The 27,558-nt window shown below is 42.8% G+C and overlaps 1 protein-coding gene across 11 annotated transcripts in view; it reads left to right on the top strand.

The window, feature by feature from the left end:
- Positions 1 to 27,558, top strand: part of SYNE2 (spectrin repeat containing nuclear envelope protein 2) — a 330,800-nt gene that overhangs the window by 21,769 nt on the left and 281,473 nt on the right. The window lies entirely within an intron of this gene.

Here is a 27,558-nt window from a genome sequence, read left to right as displayed (position 1 = left end):
TGGCTAGAGTGCCTGTTGCAAGGGCATTCACTGTACCTTAGCACATCTCTCTGTTTGATTTTGCTCTGCCCTAGGGAGGTCTGTGGACCATGGAACATCCCAATGATTCTGGTTCAGACTACAGTGGACCTGAGGCTCTTGTATTTTTCCTAAGCTGATCCCAAAAATTTGCGATGGCTTGGCCTGAGAAATCTAAAATTATCTCATTTTTTTGGAGCTTCCTTTCTTCCTTTCCTCCAGGAAGATTTTATAAGGGTTCACACAGGGGTGTGGACTTTCCCAGTTCTCCCATTCTGGGTACATTGAAGGTGAACCCCAAACCCCTAAGGACTTGAAGTAGATCAAAGCCTGACTTCATTCAAATCACTGGGGTGCATTCGGCAGCCTGGAGGCACCAGAAGCCTCTCATAGGCCTGTGGACCCTGATGGGAACTTGGGGAAGAGATTTCCCAGAGTTCTCCTGCCGTAGGTTTTTTTTTTTTTTTTTTAAGATTTTATGTATTTATTTGACAGAGAGATACAGTGACAGAGGGAACATAAGCAGAGGAAGTGGGAGAGGGAGAAGCGGGCTCCCTGCTGAGCAGGGAGCCTGATGTGGGGCTCGATCCCAGAACCCTGAGATTAGGAAGGCAGACACCCAACAACTGAGCCACCCAGGCACCCCTCTGCTGTAGGTCTGCAAGAGGATCTAGCAGCCTATGGTTGAATACTGATTCCAGGGCTTCAAAAAAACATACCTCAATGTCTTTTCAACTAAAACGTATTCTTTGCTTGGTTCCTAAGCAGTGTATGCAGGGGCTGTGCTACATGGAGGTACGGGTGTACATTTGGTGGCCTTGGATCAAGTTGGTTGCTTAAAGCTTAAGTAGTTGTGATAGTGGATACCATTATATTTGAATTATTTCTTATTCTCTTTCTCTCTTTAAAGATTTTATTTATTTATTTATTTGAGAGAGAGAGAGAGAGAGAGCATATGTGTACAAATGGGGGAGGAGCAGAGTGAGAGGGAGAGAGAGAATCTCAAGCAGGATCCGTGCCGAATGTGGAGCTTGTTGCGGGGCTCAGTTTCACAACCCTGAGATCACAACCTGAGCAGAAACCAAGAGGCAGACGTTTAACTGACTGAACCACCCAGGCACCTGCCCCATCTTCCTAATTTTCAAAAACCCACAAAATATGTTCCTTTTGACTGCTTTGGTCGTCATCTTTTATGGTCGGAGAAACTAAGATAGTATGATGACTTGTTTGAGGCCCCCCTAGTGAGTGAGGGGGAGGATGGAAGGGGTCAGATCTACTGTCCCTGGATGCCCAGTCTGTTGCTTGTCCAGCAAACCTGTTACTGAGGATTAACATCCACCCAGACCTGGAAAGAGACCAACTGAAACCTCAATCAGTTCTGGTCTTTGGTCTGTGAGGATGAAAGGATGCAGGATACATTAATTTGCTGGGCCGTTGATTTTCCCTTGAGATAAGAGAAAAACAAAACCAAAATTGTCCGTCCCCAAAAATGGCACAGGGAATTATGTCTGGGTTTGGAAAATGTCCAGTTCTATAAATAGATTATGGGAAACCCTCAGGGAGAGAAAAGAGGTGCATCATCACTGTTTTCATATGTAAAAATAGCAGGCTCAGGCCCCTGGAAGAAAAGCTGGGAAGTCTATAAGTTAACCTGTAGTCAAATAGGAACTATAATTCTTCTTTTTTTTTTTTTTTTTAAAGATTTTATTCATGTATTTGAGAGAGAAAGAGAGAGTGAGAGAGAGAGCACAAGCCAGGGGGAGAGGCAGAGGGGGAAGCAGACTTCCGCTGAGCAGGGAGCCTGATGCGGGGCTCCATCGCAGGACCCTTGGATCATGACCCTAGCCTAAGGCGGATGCTTAACGAGTGAGCCACCCAGGTTGACCAGAACTTCAATTTTTTTTTTTTAAACTTTAAGAGATTTTTATTTATTTATTTGACAGAGATCACAAGTAGGCAGAGAGGCAGGGGGTTGGTGGGGGGAAGCAGGCTCCCCGCTGAGCAGAGAGCTGGATGCGGGGCTTGATCCCAGGACCCCGAGATCATGACCTGAGCTGAAGGCAGAGGCTTAACCCACTGAGCCATCCAGGCTCCCCAAAACTTCACTTTTTAAGTTCATTACCACTCACTGCCAAGAATTGGTGAGCTTAGAAGCAATAGGTCAAAAGTTTAGGAGGAGGATTTGGGGGAGGGATTTGTATCAACAGGAGGTCTCTGAGAGTTTCCAGTTGCTCTGCTGAGAAGGCAGTGATTTGATTGCCTACATTCACATTTTGCCTTCATAGAGACTAAGGAAACCATGGAAGTAGAAAGAAGCACCATTTTAATTCTGATATTTTAATACTGGGATCGAAATACAGTTCGTCAGAAGATTTACACAGGTGTTAATTGTCACAGCTCTGATTTTCTGGGCGGACGACGGTGTTGTTCGGAGCCAGTATGTGGAGCTGGATATTTACCGATGCTGTTTGGGATCAAAGAGATGTATTTCATTTTTCATAATGAGCGTATGCATGTTTTCCTGTGTGTTTCTTGCTTTGTTTTCTTAATCTCTAAGTTTGCCTCTTTCCTTCCCTGGTGTTTCTCATGTCATTTTATGACTAAGCGTGTTAAGGTGTGGCCTTCTGGGTTTTCCAGGCTGGGCTATTTGCCTTGGCACATGTGGTCTTCTCTGCATGGTGAGTGGGTGGGTGAAGCTGAACGGGCACATGTGGGAACTTGAATGGGACTCTGCCCTGTGGGGCCGGTGTGTCTAGATCTCACCAGTCTGCATTTGATCTGTCCACACCGCTCGGTGAGGCCTGTAGACCCGGTTAACAGGCCTACGGGGGATTGGGGAGGGTGGCAACACACACCCTTATCTCCTGAGCTGGGGGGGTTAATATCGCTTATATTTGGGGCCACCCAGGAATCAAGATAATGATTTGCGACACCCATTCTCTCTGGATTTCTGTCCTTTCAGTTTCTGCTGGTGAAGCTCCTTTTTAAAGCACCAAACAAGAATGTTCAGGCAAGGGGCACCTGGGGTGGCTCAGTCATTAAGCGTCTGCCTTCGGCTCAGGTCATGATCCCAGGGCTCGGGGATTGAGTCCCACATTGGGCTCTCCCTGCTCTGCAGGGATCCTGCTTCTCCCTTTCCCTCTGCTGCTCTCCCTGCTTGTGTTGCCTCTTTCATTGTCTCTCTGTCTGTCAAACAAATAAGTAAAAATCTTTTAATAAAAATAAAATAAGAAAAAGAACATTCAGGCATAACTAACTCTTCTGGTCCCAGGCACTTCCATAACGCAGTTTGCTTCATTTGCTCCTTTCATGTTGCTGGTTCTTTTAACTGTCTAAAGCAACCCAAATCCTTGAGGAATCTTCCTCTGTTACGTAGGGAATGAGTTAATGGATTCATGAAGGTGATAATATACAGATCATGACTGAGCCCTTGATTTGGGGATAATAAACCTAAGGAAAAAAGGCCTTTGTGCGTAGGCAAGGATGGGAGGGCATGGAGGATTCTGTTCCATCCGGAGTAGTAGAAGGCCCTGGTCTCAGCCTGGGGAGTTTGAGGGCCTTCCAGGAGAATGACCTTATCTTCCATCAGGGGAAGGGATACATGTTCTATATCTGGAAAATGCTAGGCAGTTTAAAGAGTCCCACTGCCTCACAAACCAAGAAGACTGTAATGAGAAGAACAGGTAGGACTGATTTGTCTTAATAATAACAGCTATCAGGAAGCCTCTGTTCATGCAAGTGTTATCAAAAGATCAACTTCAAAATCTTTTCCTTGTTGTAAATATGTGCCCTCTATCAGGCAGGGGAAAGAGACCCAGCACCCCTAAACATGAACTTCTGATTGAGAGGCCACCTGCCCCAGAGTTAGCCTCAGTGGTCACTAAGCTGTGAGTAGAGGGAGGAGACAGGCAGGTCTAGGTGGAAAATCCTGGTGAGGGCCCATCGGAGTCCATTGAGGGTCTCCACCCCCTGAACTCAGACAGTTACCATAATAGTCTGTTGGTTTTTGTTTCTTCCAAGAAATCCTCTCCAGGGGGCTGGTGTATCCTAGAAGGGAAGCTGGGAAGGCGGAAAAGCCACTTTCACAGAGACTGTTAATTGTGTTCAGGGAGAAAAGGGATAGTAGTCAGGTATAGCGTCACTCAGAAAGGAAGGGGCTTCCCAAGTTCATCTTCTAGAGCCTGAGAAGAATGGGCGAACATTAAAGGTATTCAGATAAATAAACAACAGAAGATAGAAGTCTTTCTGTGTTTTCCCTTTAGTATGCCACAGAGTACACTTTTTTATAAATACCACAAAATTAAATTCTTCATTAAGTCTGAAAAAACAAGGAGAATTCATACTAGCAAAGGCTATTGTGAGGATTCTGTGATGGACGTCACAGGGGCACTGAAAGGACTTAGATTTATTATTTTTTATTTTTATTAACCACAAATCACATTCTTCTTCTTCTTCTTCTTCTTTTTTTTTTTTTAAGATTTTATTTATTTATTTGACAGGCAGAGATCACAAGTAGGCAGAGAGGCAGACAGAGAGAGAGGAGGAAGCAGGCTCCCTGCTGAGCAGAGAGCCCGATGTGGGGCTCGATCTGAGGACCCTGGGATCATGACCTGAGCTGAAAGCAGTGGCTTTTTTTTTTTTTTTTTTAAGATTTCATTTTTTTTTTTTTTAAGATTATTTATTTATTTATTTGAGAGAGAGAGACAGTGAGAGAGAGCATGAGCGAGGAGAAGGTCAGAGAGCGAAGCAGACTCCCCATGGAGCTGGGAGCCTGATGTGGGACTCGATCCCGGGACTCCAGGATCACGCCCTGAGCCGAAGGCAGTCGTCCAACCAACTGAGCCACCCAGGCGTCCCAAGATTTCATTTATTTATTTGACAGAGATCACAAGTAGGCAGAGAGGCAGGCAGAGAGAGAGGAGGAAGCAGGCTCCCTGCTGAGCAGAGAGCCCGATGCGGGGCTCGATCCCAGGACCCCGAGATCATGACCTGAGCCGAAAGCAGAGGCTTTAACCCACTGAGCCACCCAGGCGCCCCTGAAAGCAGTGGCTTAACCCACTGAGCCACCCAGGTGCCCCATGCTTAATGATTTTGAATGAGAATTTTCTAAGTGGCATCACTCTAACACAACAGTTTTTGTTTTGCACTTTACCTTTTTGCCCATAGATTTGTACGGTTACACTCCTATTGAACCCATTTGTTTTTTGTTTATCTTACTTAGTATTTTATTTATTTATTTAGAAAATTATTTTTAATGATCTACAATCCAACAACACAGTTTTGTATTTTCACTTTTTTGGTCTTTTTAAAATTATATATATATATATATATATATATATATTTAAATTTTCTATAAACATATAATGTATTTCTATCCCCAGGGGTACAGGTCTGTGAATCACCAGGTTTACACACTTCACAGCACTCACCATAGCACATACCCTCCCCAGTGTTCATAACCCCACCACCCTCTCCCAACCCCCCTCCCTCCAGCAACCCTCAGTTTGTTTTGTGAAATTAAGAGTCACTTATGGTATCATGCTTAGCGAAATAAGTCAATTGGAGAAAGACAACTATCATATGATCTCCCTGATATGAGGAAGTGGAGATGCTGCATGGGGTGTTAAGGGGGTAGGAGAAAAATAAATGAAACAAGATGGGAGTGGGAGGGAGACAAACCATAAGTATTTTATTTATTTTTAAAGATTTTTCATTTTATTTATTTATTTATTTGACAGAGAGATACAGCGAGAGAGGGAACACAAGCAGTGGAGTTGGAGAGGGAGAAGCAGGCTTCCCACTGAGCAGGGGCTGGATCCCAGGACCCTGGGACCATGACCTTAGCCAAAGGCAGATGTTTAAAGATTGAGCCATCCAGGTGCCCCTATTTAGTATTTTCTTATTTAATATTTTTCATAGAATAATGATTGCTTTTTTTTTTTTTTTAGATTTTATTTATTTATTTGTCAGAGAGAGATAGAGAGAGTGAGCACAGGCAGACAGAGTGGCAGAGGGAGAAGCGGGCTCCCTGAGGAGCAAGGAGCCCGATGCGGGACTTCATTCCAGGATGCTGGGATCATGACCTGAGCCAAAGGCAGCCGCTTAGCCAACTGAGCCGCCCAGGCCTCCCGATTGCTTTTGTTTTGATTAAAAACTTTTTTTTCGCATTGAGGTACCAAATTATGCAAAGCATTCCAATGTTTTGAGTATCTGTATATGTGTATCTATATTCATGTATCTTTTTGTTTCTAACAAATTACTTAAAATAATCCCAGGAGTGGGATTACCGAGTCAAATTGCATGAGTATTTTTATGATTCAGGCAATATGTCACCAGATTAATTTCCAAATTCGTATTGTGTAGAAGTATATCAACTTCTTTGTCCATTAGGGAAGGTGAACTTTTTTGCATGTGTCTGTTTAGTCTTTGGGTTTCCTCTCATGTGAATTATCTGTTCATATGTGTCAGATCTTGGTTTGATTTTTAGAGGAAACTTTTTATGGCTTCCAATGACCTTTGAAGCTGTTCACGATTGTTTCTTGTCTTGGGTTACTTTATGGGATATTGCTTATAGGAGCATTTGTTCCTTTGTGTCAGGTTATAGGATGGATTAGTTTCTCTAAAGGAATGGGAAAAGTCCAAATTAATTCCTCCCTTAATGAATTTAATCTATCACGAAGCCTTTTGCTGCATTTCGTGTTAAATGTCCAGTGGTTAAGATACTGAGTGCTCACACCGCTTGGGGAAACACAAACTTCTCACAGCCTTAAGTGCTCTGGCCTTGCCAAGGCCATCAGGACAAAAGACACAATTACTGATGTTCGTCGTTGGAAACTGTAATATGCTTCTGACTGGCCAGCTCGTCAAACCGCTGTTGGATTGTGGATGGGTTGTGGAGACTGTCAGCTACATGTGAATTTCATTCTTCTTCTTCTTCTTTTTTTTTTTTTTTTTTAAAATATTTATTTATTTGACAGAGATCACAAGTAGACAGAGAGGCAGGCAGAGAGAGAGAGGGAAGCGGGCTCCCCGCTGAGCAGAGAGCCCGATGCGGGGCTCGATCCCAGAACCCTGAGACCATGACCTAAGCCAAAGGCAGAGGCTTTAACCCACTGAGCCACTCGGGTGCCCCAATTTCATTCCTCTTTAGAACAGGATTGGAAAGGAAGAATATATAATCCAAGCATTTAATTGAAGGGAAATAATAAAACCTACAGTCCTTTTTGTAGTTTACAGGTCTTGATCATGTTTGTGTTATGTTTCCCTTGAGCCTTTTAGCAAGCTCTGCAAGGCAGGTCTCTGTGTCACCGAAAAGGAAGGAAGCTTGGGGAGTGGCAGGGGCATGGTCATGGTCATGGTTATGGCCTGGGGACGTGGCAGAGCCAGGATGAGAAGCAGTTAGTTCTTTGTGCATCCTGAAAAATGTCAGCTTGAATGTTGTACTCCTTGGGATGAGTTCAGTAAAGAGCTGCATACAGTCTGTCCATGGCTTTAATTAGAGATAAGGGCAATAAAATGAATATTAATAATGGTGCGTGTAAGGCACCAAAGAAAACCCAAGTCATATTCCAGATATTGTCTGTAGTGGGTCAAGGAGTTTCCATCACGACTGATGAAGAACAAGTGTTGATGTTATTAAGTGTGAGTTATATAATTACTTGAAGTGTTTACTTATCCTGACCGCCTCATTCTGGGATTGATTATATGAATCAATAGAGGTTGAGAATTTGGATTCAAGAGTGAGACAGCTGGGGCTCTGAGACCCAGCCCCCAGACTGAGCCACCTGGAGAAGGAGCCCTTGTTATCTGTAAACTGGTGATGTTAGTATCTGTGTCAGTGATGTTCTATGAAGTTGAAATCACATGTGTACGTAAAACGCTTAGTGCATAGTAAGCACTCTATATTGCCATGAATCAGGTGTTATTTGTTGGTAAATATGCTTAGTTTTTTATTCTTTTATATTTAAAACTTCAGTATCATTCTTCACTCTAATAAAGGTTACAAATACGAAACGATTGTTTCTTGGGGCACCTGGGTGGCTCAGTTGGTTAAGCTTCTGCCTTTGGCTCAGGTCCTGATCTCAGGGTCCTGGAATGGAGGCCTGCATCAGGCCTGCATTGGGCTCTCTGCTCAGCCGGGAGCCTGCTTCCCCCCCCACTCCCCGGCCGCCTGCCTCTCTGCCTACTTGTGATCTCTGTCTGTCAAATAAGTAAATAAAATCTTAAAAAAAAAAAAGAAACAGTTGTTTCTTAACGTAATCCTGATTCATTCTAACTTCTTTTACACGGCCTTCTATATATTTTTAAACAGAATTGTATGCAGTGAGCAAATATATTTTTGGACAGACACACTTTGCATTGACTGTGGGTCGATAATTATTGTGATCTTGTCCTTTCAGCCATGTTTAGTCTTATGAGTCAAGCCTCAGGAATTATCTACATTCCATGAATTCCATTTGTACATGAATCTTTGAGAGCAGTTTTTGGCCTTTGATATTTGGAATGAACTTTGCTTTTGCAGATATTTTATTACATTTTATAATAATGATCGGGGCATGGCCAAATTCAGTTTCAATAAACACAGAAAAGGGCAGAATTTATTTGAACATGTATGACATAGGAGAGATTATAATCCATTTTAGATGATTCAAGGATTAGTTACTTAGTTTTTGTAGATATTTGCGTTCTTGCTTGTTCTTCAAGCCTTTGTCTATTTCGTTCTTCTCCTTTCTAGGGAATGAGATGGGAAAGACATGTTTTTACAGTTGGACCCTTTTATTCTCAGATGCGTTGAGCATTAGTGGCTGTTGTTCTAGGATCTAGATAGTGCTTACCAGTCTGGCAGAAGCTTTAATACAATTTTGTCTAGGGTGGGTCTTCCTGAGTATAGATCTATACCTTTAACTTTCTCAGTTTTCTGCTGTAATTGAGGAATATATTGATCAATATAGTGTCATATTGGTGAATATTGTCACATTTTGATGTATTGTCAAATGATGAACATTATGAAAATATCGAATACAACAAGTTTTCTTTGAGGTTCATAATCTTTTGGTACATTGCAAAATTTTGGAGTCCTTTTATATTATTATAAGTACAAGCTTCATTGTACTCAAGATATGGAGAAGTGTCAGTTAATAAAGACTGGAAATGCAAAAAAAAATATTTTATATTGCATGCTTAGTATTCATTCCCTGTAGAAGTAGGGATTTTGGGGAAAGTTGTCCTAGACCAGAGCCTGATGTTTTCTATCATAAAATAATAAATGTAGCACCCTTTCTATTGCTTAAAATACAGAAGCTAATGAATTTTTTTTTTAAAGATTTTATTTACTTATTTGACAGAGAAAGAGAGAGACAGCGAGAGAAGGAACATAAGCAGGGGGAGTGGGAGAGGGAGAATCAGGCTTCCCGCCGATCAGGGAGTCCAACTCGGGGCTCTATCCCAGGACCCTAGGATCATGACCGGAGCTGAAGGCAGACGCTTAACGATGGAGTCACCCAGGCATCTTAGTGAATTGTTTTGAAATGGAAAATGTGCATTGCAGCACTGGGAAGAGAATTTTGTGAAGGGACCAAGGGTGGTGGTGGATGGCCCAGGGGAGAGCCGAGGGCTCAGGAGATGGAAAACAAGTGCGCAGGTCAAAGCTGAGAAGAGAACCACAGCCAGGGTAGCAGGGCCAGAGGGATGGTGCGAGCATCTTCTTGCTCCTCGACCTTATCAGACAAGGGCAAACTGGCCTTGTCCCAGACCACAGGGAAGGCAAAATCTCTAGGACTGGAGGGTGGGGTGGGGAGGTGGACAGCAGCCCTGTGGGGCCAGAGAAGTGACTCTAGGCACAGTTTGAGATAGGAAGTACCTGGTGAGACTGCTTAGTGAGTCCGTCCATCCCTCCCTTCGTCGACGCCCTGTACGTGTGTTCAGTACCTACTTTCTGCCTCAGCCTTGGTGTCTGGTGCTGCGGCTTCCAAGAAGAAAGTGGTTCTCCCGAGGAGCTTATGGTCCACTTGGGATCTCAGACATGCAGGGCCGACAGTTGTGATATCCGTACTGAGTTGAAAGTCGGGGGTGGGGTGCGTGGGGAGCTCAAAGGCAGGTTGCCTCTCTCCGGCTGGGCTGGGGCAGGAGAAGCAGCATGTGCAAAGGCAGAACAGGGAGAGAGAATACGGGCCGTTAAAGAGAGCTTCGATTCACTTGCTGTGTGTGTAGCCTTGGGCCTCTGCCAACAGTGTTAAGAGATAGCGTTGAAGAAGTGGGCAGGTGCCAGATCTGAAGAGCTTGGAATGCTGTGCATTTGTTGGGGAGCCTTTGAAGTGTTCCAAGCAGAGACGTAAAATAACTAGGCATGATTTTAAGAGTGCCCTGTAGTAGATACTGATGTGCCATCCAGATCTTTCTTTAATGGAGGACTCACCCAGCCTCTGGGCAACAGTGAACCCACTCACTTGGGGTTGTGCCCCTTCCCTGGGGAGGGGTGGGGATAGGGTTTTCACATCCAGTGGCTGATGAGGTGGGAATGTGAAGGCCATCTAGGCCAACCGACGACAACTCTGCAGGGCCATGTAACCTGCAGAGCTCACTGTGGGGCGAGGGTTTCGAGGGGAGGCCGTCTGGCAACCTCAGCTTCTTCCTCTACCCAACCTTGTTTCCTTCCCTGCTCTAGCCACCTGGGTCTTTCTGAATTCTGATCTCAGTGAGACTCAGGCTCTATTTCATATTCCTCTTGTCTTGCTAGGGTCTGCACATTGTGTCCAGGTTGGAGACACTGACCATCAGAAGGCTCCCCTCACTCATTTCCTTTTTCAGAACAATGACACTCTTGCATTGCCTGTCACAGTCTCAAAATAATTGTTTCCTATATTTAAAACAATTTTCTTGTAGAAGGTTACATCTGGACCCTGTAAACTCTCACGGTGGTCTGTGAAGTCATCTGTTCTTTTTCGAAGAGGTTAAACTGTGAGCCACTGAAGTAGAGCTATTCAGTAGGCTCAGTGTGTTTTTTTTGTTTTTTGTTTTTTAAGATTTTATTTATTATTTATTTGACAGACGGAGATCACAAGTAGGCATAGAGGCAGGCAGAAAGAGAGAGGGAAGCAGGCTCCCCGCTGAGCAGAGAGCCTGATGTGGGGCTCCATCTCAGGACTCTGGGATCATGACCTGAGCTGAAGGCAGAGGCTTTAACCCACTGAGCCACCCAGGCGCCCCTGCTCTGTGTTTATTTCAGATACTCAACTTATACTTATCAAACACTCAGTTGAAGCTGAGGGATGGTGATCTGAGAATCAGCAAGTTGAATGGATGCTGATTTTCTTCATTGTACCTGCCCGACCCCTCCTTGTGCCAACGTGAGATCCTTTTGCTTTGTAGTTAGGTGACTGGGCCCAATCACCACCTGTGTTGTACTAGCACCAACAGATAATGGTGCCATTTCACAGGATCAAAGTAGCTTTAACATTCCCACTGCCTCTGTCATGATCAAAATTGCAAATGCACTGCTGGGTGGGCTCACTACCTCACTACCTACAGAAGCGTGCATACTGGCAGACACACAAACTTGGTCACCTCTGTTTAATGTCCTTGGCCAAGGGATGGGACTCTGACTAATGCACCAAAAGGAATATGTGTGCTTAGGTAATTGAGAGTTGATGGTGCCTTTGTTTTCTTTTTTGGATGTATGATCTTCAGATAAGTCATGATTCTTTTGTTAAGAATAATTTGATTGTAAGGGCGCCTGGGTGGCTCAGTTGGTTAAGCGTCTGCCTTCCGGTCAGGTCATGATCCCAGGGTCCTGGGATCAAGTCCCACGTTGTGGGGGGGGGGGGTGTCCTTGCTCAGCAGGGAATCTGCTTCACCCTCTGCCTGCTGCTTCTCTGCTTGTGCTCTCTGCCTGTCAAATAAATAAATAAAATCTGGTGGCTCAGTGGGTTACGCCTCTTCCTTTGGCTCAGGTCATGATCCCAGGGTTCTGGGATCGAGCCCCGCATGGGGCTTTCTGCTCAGCAGGGAGCCTGCTTCCCCCCCCCGCCCCCCGTCTACATCTCTGCCTACTTGTGATCTCTGTCAAATAAATAAATAAAATCTTTAAAAAAAAAAACAACCTTAAAAAAATAAAATAAAATCTTAAAAAAAAAAAAGAAAAAATAATTGACTGTAATTCCCATGATGCAGGGTAGAATGCATGCTCTGTTTTCCACTTGTTTACTATATGGAGTATTCTTCCTTTTTTTTCTTTTTAAATCATAGACTTTGATTTCCAGCACCCTAATATTTAGGTTATTAAGTGCAAAATCAATTATTAAGTGCAAGCTTTGTTACCTACTGGATGTATATAAATTTTATATCTCATAAATCGGTGTCTAAATTGTTTGATAGAATATTTTGTAGTGGAGCACCTGGCTGGATCAGTAGGAGGACATGTGACTCTTGATCTCTGGGTTGTGAGTTCGAGCCCTACGTTTGGTGTAGAGATTACTTAAATAAATAAAGCTTAAAAAATATTTTGTACTTATTGGGGCAGTAATCTTATAAATTTTGTTTTTAAATGGCATGGACTGGGTGTCTGGGTGGCTCAGTAGGTTGGGAGTCTGCCTTCAGCTCAGTTAGTGATCCTTGGGTCCTGGGATCAAGCCCCAGGTTGGGATCCCTGCTCTGGGAGGAGTTTGCTTCTCCCTCTGCCCCTCCCCTGCTTGTTCTCTCTTGTGCCCACAGTCTGTCCTCTCTATCTCACAAATAAATAAACTCTATTTAAAAAAATGGCATGGACTATTGTCTATTAAAAAAATTACCGGGGCGCCTGGGTGGCTCAGTGGGTTAAAGCCTCTGCCTTAGGCTCGGGTCATGATTCCAGGGTCCTGGGATCGAGCCCCGCATCGGGCTCTCTGCTCAGCGGGGAGCCTGCTTCCCCTCCTCTCTCTGCCTACTTGTGATCTCTGTCAAATAAATAAATAAAATCTTTAAAAAAAAATAAAGAAAAAAATTACAAAGAAAACCCTAACAGCATGGAAATGATAATCATTTTGAGAAAAAAATGCAAATAATTTTTAATAAGAGAATTTGCCCTCTGTTTTCATACTGTGAGAGAATGTCATATAATGAGAATGTGTCATGGCCGTCAGTCATTTAAGTGAATCTTTACTCTTTTCTATTAGAGGGGAAGATTTGAACTGATCAGACCCCCTCTACTCTCTGTGGGTCCGTGGGGTAGGTGGTCAGCTTGTGGCCATAGGAGAGAACACAGTGACTGTCCTTCAGGGGTCAGAGCCTCAGCATACTCCCCCGCACCGTTCCCCAGCCTCATTGGCATGGCCAGCTGGACTCGAGATTGATCACTACCTGGAATAACTCAGTAGCTGAACTAGAAGGGTATACATAACTTCTAGAGCGGCTAGAACTGGTTTTTCTTCATTTCTGGTATTTGAAATAATGCTTTGAGAAGTGTAAGATGGTTGAGTTTGGTACTTGTGGGGACTGTGAGTCCTGCTTTTGGTAACATCACAAAAATCACAGATTTAACCAGCTAGAAGGGCTCTTAGAGAATGTCTAGCTGCACCCTTATGTTATGGGTGAGAAGAGTAGGGTTCAGATATGTTAAATGTGTTGGGGTGCCTGGGTGGCTCAGTGGGTTAAGCCTCTGCCTTTGGCTCAGGTCATGGTCTTCGGGTCCTGGGATCAAGCCCCACATCGGGCTCTCTGCTCAGCAGGGAGCCTGCTTCTCCCCTCTCTCTGCCTGCCTCCTCTCTGCTTACTTGAGATTTCTCTCTCTGTCAAATAAATAAATAAAATTAAAAAAAAAAAAAAAAGATATGTTAAATGTGTTCTCTATGCTTGGACCAAAACGAGGACTGGAACTCAGGTCTTCTAAACCACTGGTTCCCAAATAATTCGGTGACATGGCTTTGCCCCCTCACAAGACCATTCAGCTTCCCGGACTTGATGGCTCTGGTGTCTTGGGCCTGCGTGGGAAGCGCTGTCCTTCACTTGGTCCCCAGCCAGCCGCAGATGGGTGCTAGTCCTTGCTTCTCTTACTCTGGGTAGGGATTTTGAGGCCAGACTTCATATTCTGGCTCAGATGAGTCTGGGTCCTTATTACTGCTGACCATTCACCGTTTCTGCCCTACTGGGCATTAGTCTCATGATACGACTCAATAATTATTTGATTTAATCTGTGCAGAACAGAGCGGGAGCCCAGTGGTAACAATAGCCAGGAATCAAGGAAGGTGAGGGAATATGTTTCCTTTTGACCTTGGAGTCTATATTCTTAAGGACTGGTTATCTTGTTAACCACCTAGCATAGTTCCTGAAACATGCAAGCTGTACCTGAATACTTTTTGGGTAATTTATTGACCAATGATAAATGAACAAGAGCTAAACAGTAACAGAACTTTTTTCTTTCTTTCTTTCTTTTTTTTTTTTTTTTTTTTGGTTTTCTTGAGAAGCTGAGGAGACTAACTCTTGCTGTTCTTTTCCAGTTCAAATTTCTATATACAATCAAGATTACAGTATAAGCATTATAATGGCATTTATGGAGACTAACAACATGGAAATGCTAATGCTTAATATTTAGCAGAAGAAAACGAATTTGTAGTATAATTAACAGCTTTGTAAAAGCAGAATAAAAAAGCTATACTAAGATAAAAATTGTCTAAAACTTTATGGATAGATTTAATTCATTTTTCCCCCATCTTATTAAAAAAATCACTTTAATAAACACATAGTACTTAGATAGTCCAAAAAAGTCCTTGTAAAAGTAAATAAAACGTATAGTCCATTCTGTAGAAAATAAATGTGAACCGTGGCTTGCCTTTTTATCCTATGATACACAAAATTTAGGTTTAAAGGATTTTTCTTACCCTCCAGAAGTACAAATCCATTTCTGAACCCTTGGCTCCATTGTGGTGGACTGGAAGAAGTGATTTCGCGGGGCACCTGGGTGGCTCAGTGGGTTAAAGCCTCTGCCTTCAGCTCAGGTCATGATCCTAGAATCCTGGGATCGAGCCCCGCGTCGGGCTTTCTGCTCTGCGTGGAGCCTGCCTCCCCCTCTCTCTCTGCCTGCCTCTCTGCAAACTTGTGATCTCTGTCTGTCAAATAAATAAATAAATTCTTAAAAAAAAAAAAAAAGAAGTGATTTCGCACTTATTCGTGATTTATAACATGAACAGAATCTCTTTTCCTGGCCAGTCTTCTCATCCATCAGTCTACATTTGCCAGGTCCTACCTGCTTTAGCAGGGACATCTTAAGGGTAGGGTGCTAGAAATTGGTCCTTTTCTATTTAAGCCTGTTATGACAAGCCTTGTTTGGACTTCCCCAGGCAGTTAGTTCCTGCTGTTGTTTTTGCTCCTCAAATATGCTCTTCCTGTCTCTGGAAAATCTTTTACACTTCTTCATCTTTGTATCCCCAGTGCCTGATACAGTGCCTGACAGGTAGTAAGCACTCAACCGGTCTTTGTTAAATGAATGAATGAATGTGGTCCCATCTAGAACTCTCAACTTTCCATGACTCTGCTTCATGTTTTGATAATATTTATTTTAAACCTGAGTGCGAGAAGAAAATTGGACTCCAATAATAACTCAAATAAATAACTCAAATAAAAACTCAGCAACCATATACACGTGATTGAGGGCTCTCATGGGACTTGGCCATTATAAGACAAATCAGACCATTATCTGAGAAAGGAGGATTTTGTTGATTTCTGGTGTAAGTGAACACAGTTAAAGAGAAAGAATGGGTCCCTGGCCAAGCAGCCGCTGGTACATCTAATGATAAAGGCGTGAGTGACTTGGGTCAGTTGGCTGTAGTACACCAGCCAAAAGGAAAAATCCAATCACTCTGCCTTTGCCCATTTGTAAAAGTAAATTAAGTTCTGAGTGTGAAAGCAGCTTTGCAGCTGCCACTAAAATTAACAAATATTTTTTCTAAAGAAATAGTACATTTTAGAAACAAACTCCTCATTTCAACAGCCAACATATTTTTGGCTGTTGTATTTGCTGGCAAACATTTCAAATTTAGAAATACTTCTTTTAAATATCTTGGAAAGACTAGTGTTTGGATTTTAAAGACAGCCCATCCTTCATTCCTGGGAAAATGCTACCCAATAGAAACTTGTGTAAAAATGCTCGTACAGTTACATTACTTGAACCACTAGATAGAAATGCTTGTTTGGTCACAGTGAGATCCTGCACATCTTTTCCCAAATATTTCCGTCATTTCTGTTCTGAGAAGTTCACCATGTGCATGCAGCCATTGGCCTACAGTTCAGCAGGACTAGTTGAACTTTGTAAACTTAACAGAATTCCTCCAGTCCCTCAACCCCCTCTTTTCCCCAGAAGAGTTTGGGACTAAAGTTCCTCTGAAACCTTGAAAATCCAACAACAAATAAAAATGACTAGTAGAAGTAGACATTTGACCTTAAAATACATCCAGGAAGACATTTGAGGGCGACTCAGTTTTCTATGGCTAAGAATTCTGGCCATTTGGTGAGGGGGAAAAAAAAATCTTGTCAAAAATGAAAGTAGAGCACATTCAAATAGAGATATTGAAGGAGGAAGTTGGAACTTAAATAAAAATCCTGTGACTTGGGAAGACCTGAATTTCGAAATTATTTTTATTTTTATTTAAGTGTGTATAAAAAAATTCTTGTAAAGTGTATTTTCTGAATTTTTGTTTGCTTGCTTCTTCATTTAGTTTTTTAATTTGTTTATTCCATAGTTTATTCATGAAGGATTTAAGATGACCACAACAAATACACGTAAGATAAGGTGTGGTATGTCAATAAAAATAAAAAACAAAAAAATAAGATGAAGGCCAGGGAAAACCGGATGTAGGAGGACTTACATAATTACTACAGTTTGATCTCATAGTGAGCTCTGTGTTTTTGGATACCAAATGAAAGGGGAATATGAATTGTATGGCTCTTATTCCTCCAAGGAAGTAGAAGCATTTCTTAGTACTAAGTTATTATTATTTTTTTAAGATTATATTTCTTTATTTGACGGAGAGAGAGAGAGAGAGAGTTCGAGTTCGTACGAGTGGGGGGGAGCAAAGGGAAAGGGAGATGCAGACTCCCTGCTCCTGCTGAGCGGAGAGCTTGATGTGGGACTCGAACTCAGGACCCTGGGATTAAGACCTGAGCCGAAGGCAGATGCTTAACAGATGGAGCCACCCAGGCACCCCTGTTTCTTAATACTAAATTCTAAGCGGGGCCAAGAGCTAACAGCTTCCCCAACTACATTGTTCCAGTTTGTTCCTTCATTTCTTTACTCTTTTAATCTTTCTTCATACATTTATTATGTGCCCACTATATGCCACACACAGCGCCAGATGATAGAGGTAAACAGTAAACAAGACATAGTCCCTTCCCCGGGCTCACCATCTAGAATCTGTAGAAGATGCAGGGTTGAGGGAGCTGCCCTGAAGGGACAGTTGGGCTCCACCAACTATGGAGTTTGAAGTTTGAGCTTCAAAGGGAAGGGCTTCTCCCGTTGGCTGGCATTTCAAGTTGGTGTTCAGGCCCACAGCCGCTAAATCAATGCCAGGATGCTTGCAGTATACTCCAGCACGAGACGCCAGGAAGGGGCTAACAAGAGCTAGACGATGGGAGAAAAGCAGGGCTGAAGTTATTCCTGGAGTGGGGACCAGAGAGAAGTGACATGTCAGTCACATTGCTCCTTCGTTGGGGAAGAAGCCAATTCACCTGAAGCCAAGTTTACTGAATGGCCAATGAACCCAAGTACTTGTTTCTTCTCATTAGGAAAGTTTAAGCAATTCTTGTAAGATACGATGATCTTAACAGCTTTTTGAGGATGTGTGTGGTGTTTAAGGCGGCCTCTTTTCATATTAGTGCGGTGGCATTTTATGGAATATTCAGTCTCTGTTTGCCTTGCTGTAATGGGAGGGGCCTGGGCAGAGGGATCAGAACAACCTGGACTGTTGATCGAGAAGAGAGAGGAGATTGAGGGACAGGGCATGGGGACCTAGGGGAGAGGCAGAGTAAGAATATATTCATGAGGAGTATAGTCACTAAAAATATATATTCTTTTTTTTTTTTTTAAAGATTTTATTTATTTATTTGACAGACAGAGATCACAAGTAGGCAGAGAGGCAGGCAGAGAGAGGGGGAGGCAGGCTCCCTGCTGAGCAGAGAGCCCAATGCGGGGCTCCATCCCAGGATGCTGGGTTCATGACCTGAGCCAAAGGCAGAGGCCTAACCCACTGAGCCACCCGGGTGCCCCAGAAATACATATTCTTGAGGGCTAAGAATTCTCAGGAAAATATTTCTCTTGTGAATAAGAATAAGCCAATTTATTGTCCTCCAAGGACCCCCCCACCAGAGGCATTGTGTATCCATTACTTCTAGCTAAGACTCTCCATTGATTTGGGGTCTCCAGGGTACTGAAACTATAGGTGATGTGAACTTCCTAGAGCTTAGAACTAGAATATGGATGTCTTCAGGTGACTTGACATTGAGAAGTATTTGAAATGTCTCATTTACTGAAAGCACACATACAATTTCATTTTTCCATAGTGAATTTTCCTGTTTCACCAGTAAAGAACAGGTTTGCATTACATCTCATTTTCTGATTTTCAACATGCTCTATCTTGTCCTTACAGAAAGTGTGAGTTCATTTAACCCGCTTATTCGTACCCTCTCGTGTCCCCGAGAAAGTTGGAAGTCATCTGTAGAAAAACATAGAATTAAACAGAATTTAAAAAAAAATAGAGAAGGACCTTGCTGTGAAGGGGGGAAAAAGGGTTGTTGAATAAAGCCAGTGGGAAAGCAACTTGTTTCCATAAAGTCATTTGTAATTGCTAGAGCTGGGCTATACCAGCCAAAAAAGAGAGGGAAACTTTGTTCATAAAAATAACATGGTCATTAGATGAAAAGAATAAATCCTCTGGGTCACAGTTTTTCTTGGTCCAGAGACCTGAGACAATGTTCCACAGAGTGTTCTCGTAAAAGGAACACCGTGTGTCTTACGCCTGGTACTTCTGAAATTCTGTGGGAGAAGTGGCAGGGTACGTTTCTCTTGCCTGGTCCCTATAATATCCGGCTGGGTAGGGCTTACGAGATTATACCAGAATACATTTTAATAGAAGCAGTTCTCTGAGGGGTTACAGCAATGCCGTTCAAGTTCACAGTTCCTGAGGCTGGACGGGATCCAAGGACAACATGCAGGACTCTAGGTCTTTGAGGCATTCCTCCGTGACGGTTGTTCCTTGTAATCCACTGTTTTAAAATGTGCAGCCGGGAACTCGGGTTAGAGTCTTTGGCAAGAACCCGAGAGGCTGTGAGTTGGCTCAGACAAAATCATTATCCTCATTTCACGGACCTGGGCGAAGTTGATGATTATCCAAGGTCGTGTGGTCCGTGGCAGAGCCGGTACTAAAGCCAGATTCGTCTGACTCTAAACCTAGGGCTTTTTCAAGCATTTCATCTCTCCTCTCTAGCTTAAGTGGAATTCTGTTAGAATTTTGAAATGTTAAGAATGAATATTTTAAACATCCATAGTGCACTCCCTACTTAGATTTTCAATTTTTGGGTAAAAGGAGACATTAACTGTAGAGCTGAAGTCCCGCCCCCCCCTTTCCTTTGCCCTCACTCTGTAGTTGGTGGGTGTCATTCCCCACCCTGTTTCTGTTCTTTTACCATATATACGTGTGTGTGTGTGTGTGTGTGTGTGTAAAATTTATATGAAGTGCATAAATGACTTCATAGTATATTAGTCCTTCTGCACTTGCTCCCGTCCCCCACCCCATTAGAGTTTTTTTTTTTTTTTAAGATTTTATTTATTTATTTGACAGAGAGAAATCACAAGTAGACGGAGAGGCAGGCAGAGAGAGAGAGAGAGGGAAGCAGGCTCCCTGCTGAGCAGAGAGCCCGATACGGGACTCGATCCCAGGACCCTGAGATCATGACCTGAGCCGAAGGCAGCGGCTTAACCCACTGAGCCACCCAGGCGCCCCCCATTAGAGTTTTGATGTATAACCATGCTGATGCTGGTTGGTTGTTCATTTAGCAGGTGGCTATGGTCTTCCTTGCATGAATCAACCACAGTTTATCCATTGATTCAATTATTTCTATTTTTTTCTGTTACAAATATTTCCACCATGAACATTCTTGAATATGTCTGTGTCTTTGTGCAATTTCTTTAAATAAAAGTTTATTTTCAAGTAATCTCTGCACCCAGTGTGGGGATCGAACTCACAACCCCAAGATCAAGAGCGGCATGCTCCACTGACCGAGCCATCCAGGTGTCCCTCTGTGCAATTTGAGAGGATTTTTTTAGTTGTTAGAAATGGAAGTCACCAACAGGTGCTGCTCCTGCTTGAGCCTCAGTCAGATGCTGAGTCCTTCTGGGAGAACCTTGCATCGACCCAAAATGCCATTGGGGTCCACTGAGGCCAATGCTGTTCTGGCCTCCGTGCGTCTGCCCTGCCCTGCCCGCCAGCTCCTTGTTTCTAGTCTGTTGGTTCAAGTTCTTGACTGTGGCCTGTTTCAAGCTCCATTTACTTTTCAAGGACCCTATCCCACCCTTGCTCCCCTTGCTCCCTAGGGATGACCTCACTTCTTTTTTTTTTTTTTAAAGATTTTATTTATTCATTTGACGGAGATCACAAGTAGGCAGAGAGGCAGGCAGAGAGAGAGAGGAGGAAGCAGGCTCCCTGCTGAGCAGAGAGTCCGATGTGGGACTCGATCCCAGGACCCTGAGATCATGACCCGAGCCGAAGGCAGCGGCTTAACCCACTGAGCCACCCAGGCGCCCCACCTCACTTCTTATTTTCCTGAGAAAAATGAGGTCATCTGTTGAGAGTTTCCTAAATTCCTCTCTCCCAAACTCCTCAGCATTTCCATCTAAAAGGATAGTGAGCATGTCTTTCTAAACCATAAATTCTTTATGGGACGAATGGAAGCAAAAATTTTTTTCTTAAAGCCTCTCAGACCTCAAATTGGAATTTTGTCTTAAGAGGTGTTACACCGTTTTTGAAATCACGAATTCAGATACCTTCTGACCATAGCCTCCAGCAATTCTAGCTTAATTGTCGCTGTCATGGTTCTTCATGTTCACAGAGCTTCATTCCGTCTCTTCCCCCCTTCCTGTCTGCACATCCCCTCTTTCCACTTCCTGCTCCTGCCAGCACAACCACCCCCCCCCGCCCCCCGGGTCAGAGCCCTATTTATTTATGCACAGATCTGCCTGGCTCTGATACGGGAACTTTCCCTTTTCTCCTGTGTTTTAGATCTAGTGTCTGTTTTTCTCATTTTTGGTTAAGTTTTCTCTTTTGTTGGAATACTTTCTTTCCTCTTGTTTTACTTTCTTATTTTGTTGGAGGAAGTCTGCCAGTAGCTTTCTAATTGTGAATGTCTGGGACATGAATTTTTGAAGGCTTGCTTGTCAGGAAAGGACTTTTTCGTGTCCTAACACTTGATTAATACTTCAGCTGCATATAGATTATTATAGGTTGGAAATCATCTTCTGATTTTTAAAAATTGTGGTAAAGTAATACGTATGATGTGAAATTTACCACTTTTATCATTTTTAAGTGTGCAGTTCAGGGGTATTCCCACTGTCCCCCACCATCCATCTCCGGATCTTTTTTTTTCTTGCAAAACAGAAATCCTATACACATGAAATAATTAAAAATTAATTAAACGTTAATTAAAAAAATCAACTCCCTCTCAAAGAGCCCCTGGCAACCACCATTCTGCTTTTCATATCTGTGAATTTTTTTATTTTTTAATTTTATTTATTTATTTTTTTAAAAAAAGATTTTATTTATTTATTTGACACAGAGAGAGAGATCACAAGTAGTCAGAGAGGCAGGCAGAGAGAGAGGGGGAAGCAGGCTCCCGCTGAGCAGAGAGCCCGATGCGGGACTCGATCCCAGGCCCCTGAGGTCATGACCTGAGCCGAAGGCAGAGGTTTAACCCACTGAGCCACCCAGGCGCCCCATATCTGTGAATTTTTTTAAAAAAAGATTTTATTTATTTATTTGAGAGAGAGTGAATGGGAGGGGAGAAGGGCAGAGGGAGAAGCAGACTCCACATGAAGCTGGGAGCCTGATGCGGGACTCGATCCCGAGACTCTGGGATCATGACCTGAGCTGAAGGCAGTCGCCTAACCAACTGAGCCACCCAGACACCCCATATCTGTGAATTTTACTATTGTCGGAACCTATAAGTGGAATCATGCATTTATATGATACGTTTTGTGACTGGCTTATTCCACCAATCGTCATGTCCTTCCGTGGCAGCCATGTTGTAGCATCTGTCAGAATCCCCTTCTTTCTTACGGCTAAATAGTATTCCATCGTATGTACATGCCACAGTTTGTTTATCCATTCATCCCCGGATGCACACTTGGATTGCTTTAGCCTTTGAATCTGCATCTATATATATCGCTCCGAAACTCTGCTTTCAGTTTTTCTGAAGATATACCCAAAAGTGGAATTGCTGGATCATGTGCTAATTTTATCTTTGTTCTATTTTTAAAGGAAACTCCACACTGTTTTCCATAGTGACTGCACCGTTTTACATTCCCACCGACGATGAGCAAGGGTTCCAGTTCTTCTCCACATCCTTAACAACACTTATATATTCTTTTTTTTTTTTTTTTTAATAGTAGTCAACCTAATGGGTTTGAAGTGGTATCTCATTGTGGTTTTGATTTGCATTTCTCTTATGAATAATGATGTTGACCTCAAGTCCTTTGCCCATTTTTAGTCGGGTTATTTTGTTTTTGCGTTATGGGAGTTCTTTGTATATTCCGGATATTAATTTCTTAGCAGGTATATGATTTGTAAATATCTTCTCCCATTCCTTGTTGCCTTTTTACTCTGTTGATCGTATCCTTTGATGCACAGTTTTTATCTTTTTTTTTTATTTTTTAAGATTTATTTATTTGAGAGAACAAGAGTGAGAGAGGGAGAGGTGTGGGGCAGAGGAGGAGAGTGAATCTCAAGTGGACTCCCAGCTGAGTGTGGAGCCTGACTCAGGGCTGGATCTCATGACCCTGAGATCATGACCTAAGCCGAAATCAGGAGTCAGGCACTTAACCCACTAAGCCATCCAGGCACCCAGATGCGCAGCAGTTTTTAATCTTTTTTTTTTTTTTCTTTTTAAGATTTTACTTATTTATTTGACAGACAGAGATCACAAGTAGGCAGAGAGACAGGCAGAGAGAGGGGAAGCAGACTCCCTGCTGAGCAGAGAACCCAGTGCAGGGCTAGATCCCAGGACCCTGAGATCATGACCTGAGCCAAAGACAGAGGCTTAACCTACTGAGCTACCCAGACGCCCCCCGAAGTTTTAAATCTTAATGTCCAATTTATTTTTTCTTGTCTATGCTTTTGGATTCATATCAAGGAAGTCATTTCCAAATCCATTGTCATGACACTTTTGCTCTGTGTTTTCTTCTAAGAGTTTTATAGTTTTAGCTTTTATGTTTAGGTTTTCTTAGAACTTTTAATATATTCCTTGTCTTGTGATAGTGTAAAATGGAAGAAATGATGATTCTGTTTGTAACTGATATTTGAAGCTTTTTATGAGTTTTGAAATAAAGTTCATTTTATGGGATCTTTTTTAAAAAAAAGTCAACTGTGATCAATTTCAGTTTTTATTTTTCCCTTAAGTTTTCCTTTTTTCCTACATTTGCCTCTAGATTCCTCTTTTGTGTTTGTTTTGATCTCTTTCATTCTTGGAGGCTTTCCCTCGATGTCTGGTTATCTTTGACTGTCTGCTCATGTTTAAGAGTGAAGAATGAAAAAGCCAGTTAGTGGAATTTCACAGTAGGGTAATGTGACAGGGAACTGACCTTTCCATTTAGAAACCCCATATATCAGTATCTGGAGGTCTTTTCTAGGGGGGTGGATCCTGATCCAGGCCAGGATCCTCTGAAATCCTACCTGTGGTACAGCTAGGGATCTGGAGAATAGATCTGGCTGCTGGTGTTTTTGGGGGAAGAGGGTGGGTTAGGGCTGGGGGTCCTACTGCTGCTGTGGAGACTTGTCTAAGCTCTTGCTATCAGCCCTGATCTCCAACATGCTGTTTTGTTTGTCTTTAGATCTATATTTCACCCTCAACGTCTGCTGTATCTCTTGCCACCATGTTCTACTCCTCTTAGGGATTCTCAAAGATGGGGATGGGGAAGCTGGAGTTAACAGGAAAGCCAGGAATCTTTGGTAGCAATTTAGGGGCAAAATAATGAGGTCAGGGGCAGAGGTGATGACTAAAGGAATGAAGAGATACACATGGAAAAGAAATAACACAAACCATTGTCTGTACTTACAACTTAAAGACCTATCCAGGGCTTTGGGAGATTGGCGAGTTGGTGGTAAGATGCTTTTACTGGGGGAATTATGATCCTTTTTATTTTATTTATTTAATTAATTAGTTTTTTAAAGATTTTATTTATTTGACAGAGAGTGGGGGAATTATGATCTTTAGAAAATTTCAGTGTGTGGTAAAAGGGCCAAATTTCAAGGTTAGAATGTACTGATGGAGAGGAAAAATAATTACTTCCTGAGTACAAGCTTTCTAGATCTGTGCTAATTTAACACATCAGCATTCATAGTTTGGGAAATTTTCATCTTTAAGGTTTTTTTTCTTTTTTTTCCCCTTTTCATTTTAGTATTGTGAAGAGGTTTTAATTTTTCCTGCTGATTAAGAAATGGGCAAATTCAGGGGCATCTGGGTGGCTCAGTTGGTTAAGCCCTTGCCTTCAGCTCAGGTCATGATCCTGGGATCCTGGGATCCTGGGATCGAGCCCCACATCGGGCTCCCTGCTCCACGGGAAGCCTGCTTCTCCCTCTCCCACTTGCCCTACTTGTATTTCCTCTCTTGCTGTCTCTGTCTCTGTCAAATAAATAAGTAAAATCTTAAAAAAAAAAAAAAAAAAAAGAAATGGGTGAATTTTGATAAATTCTTTTTTTTTCCCTTAAGATTTTATTTATTTATTTGCCAGAGAGAGACACAGCGAGAGAGGGAACATGAGCAGAGGGAGTGGGAGAGGGAGAAATAGGCTTCCCACTGAGCAGGGAGCCCGATTCGGGGCTCGATCCCAGGTCTCCGGGATCATGACCTGAGCCAAAGCAGATGCTTAACGGCTGAGCCACCCAGGTGCCCCAAATCCTGATAAATTCTTTTCACAGATGATAGTAAATACCATTTATATACTGTCACTCATCTAGCACAGCACGCACTCAGTAAATGTTAGTTGTTACTGTGGTTTTTAAGTTTCATGTGCTTTTTATTGGATTCCAGCAGCTGCCCTGTGAGACACACACTATCATTCCCATTCTGTAGCAGTGGACACTGCAGTTCAGAGCATTTGGGACTTGGTCAAGGCCAACACAAGGCTCTTTTAGGGAAGTGGCTACATTCAGCCAGAATGTTGCTGTCAGGGTTGGAGTGGGTGGGTTAGCGGCCCAGTTGCTACTGGCTGCTGAGGGACACTGCTTTGTTGTGAGCTAACAAGCGTAGCAGTTATATCCAGAGAATTGCTACATACTTGTAGCAGAGTGAATAGTTAGACTTGATCCAGGATATTGTGGTGGTCATAGGAAAAATAAAGTCCTTGAAAGGAGATAGCAGCATGGAGCTTAAAAATGACCAGGTCTGATTTTTCCAAAGACATCCAGGTGGCCAACAGATGCAGGAAAAGATGCTCAATCTCACCCCTCATCAGGGAAATGCAAATCAAAACCACAATGAGATATTCTCTCCCACCTGTCAGAATGGCTAGAATCGAAAAGACAAGAAATCAAGTGTTTGGTAAAGATCTGGAAAGAAGGGAAGAGTCATGTACTGTTGGTGGGAATGCAGACTGGTACAGCCACTGTGGAAAATAGTCTGGACATGCCCCAAAACATTAAAAATAGGCTCACTGTATGATTCAGTAATTCCACTACTGGGTATTTACCCAAAGAAGGTGAAACCACTCATTCAAAAAATATATACACCCTTGTTTATTGCAGCATTATTTATAATAGCTAAGATGTGGAAGCTACCCAGGTGTCCATCAATAGATGAATGCATAAAGATGTGGTGTAGATATATGATGGAATATTACCTAGTTGTGAAAAATGAGGTCTTGCCATTTGAGACAACACAGGTGGACTTAAAAGGCATTATGCTAGGTAAAATAAGTCAGAGAAAGACAAATCTATATGATTTCACTTTCATGTAGAATCTAAACAAAATGCAGAAACAGAGAACAAACTGATGGTTGCATGAGGGGATAGATGTTGCTTGGGGGGAGACATGCACAAAATGGGTAAAGGGCAGCGAGAGATCCAAGCCTCAGGTTATGGAAAGAGTAAGTCGCACAGATAAAAGATACAACAGAGAGGGCATAGTCAACAGTGTTATTACAGGTCGTGTAGTGGCACGGTAGCTACCCTTGTGGTGAGCCCAGTATGATGTATAGACTTGTGGAACTACTGTGTTGTACAACCGAAACTAAGGTACCATTGTGTGTCAGTTGTACTTTAATTAAAAAATTAAATTCCCTGGTGTGGGAATTTGTACCAATAGCTTCTGGTTCAGCGGTGATGAAAGGATAGGAGATAACAGAATTAGGAAAAGTTGCTGGGAAAAAGATAAAGAAACTCACTGCATGTGGGCCACCAATTTTGTTCTATAAGTTTGTAAGTGGATCAAAGCTGATAACTGTCAGTTGCTAGAAATAGCTCTATAACTCAGCTGATAAAGGGACCTCCTTTGGAATTGCTAGGTGGATCATAAAAAATGTGGTGCTGAAGAGGACTAGAAAAAAATGATGACCTTTAAATCACCCTGTTAAAGAATTACCTGAGTGTACCCACTTGGTGCTGCCGTGGTATACCTTCTGATCAGCCTCTGAAGATGAGGTAGAGATCCTTTCCTCCTGCTGACAGTTTTCCAGTGCTCAACGTAAGAGACCTTTTGAGCTACAAAAAATATTTTTAGGAATATTTTCTAGAAATTTCTGTCAATGCCAAAAAAATTTTCTGATATTTTTTTTTTTTTAAAGATTTTATTTATTTATTTGACAGAGAGAGATCACAAGCAGGCAGAGAGGCAGGCAGAGAGAGAGGAGGAAGCAGGCTCCCTGCTGAGCAGAGAGCCCGATGCAGGCCTCGATCCCAGGACCCTGAGATCATGACCTGAGCCGAAGGCAGCGGCTTTAACCCACTGAGCCACCCAGGCGCTCAAAAATTTTCTGATATTTAAGTTGTGTCAAGAGTATTTCCTCCATGGGGCCCTTGGGTGGCTCAGTGGGTTAAAGCCTCTGCCTTCGGCTCAGGTCATGATCCCAGGCTCCTGGGATCAAGCCCCACATCCAGCTCTCTGCTCAGCAGGGAGCCTGCTTCCCCCGCCTTCTCTCTGGCTGCCTCTCTGCCTACTTGTGATCTCTGTCTGTCAAATAAGTGAATAAAATCTTAAAAAAAAAAAAAAAAAGTATTTCCTCCTTATGAAGACATAGATCTACAGTTTCCATAGGGAATCAATTGGAGAACTGGCCCTGAACTAAATAATACCTTATTCCTCATTTTGTTGTCCTTT

This window comes from Neovison vison, chromosome 13, assembly GCF_020171115.1.
Source record: "Neovison vison isolate M4711 chromosome 13, ASM_NN_V1, whole genome shotgun sequence".
NCBI classification, from domain to species: domain Eukaryota; kingdom Metazoa; phylum Chordata; class Mammalia; order Carnivora; family Mustelidae; genus Neogale; species Neogale vison.
The sequence above is the reverse complement of the archived record's forward strand: the minus strand, read 5'-3'. Positions and strand labels throughout refer to the sequence as shown.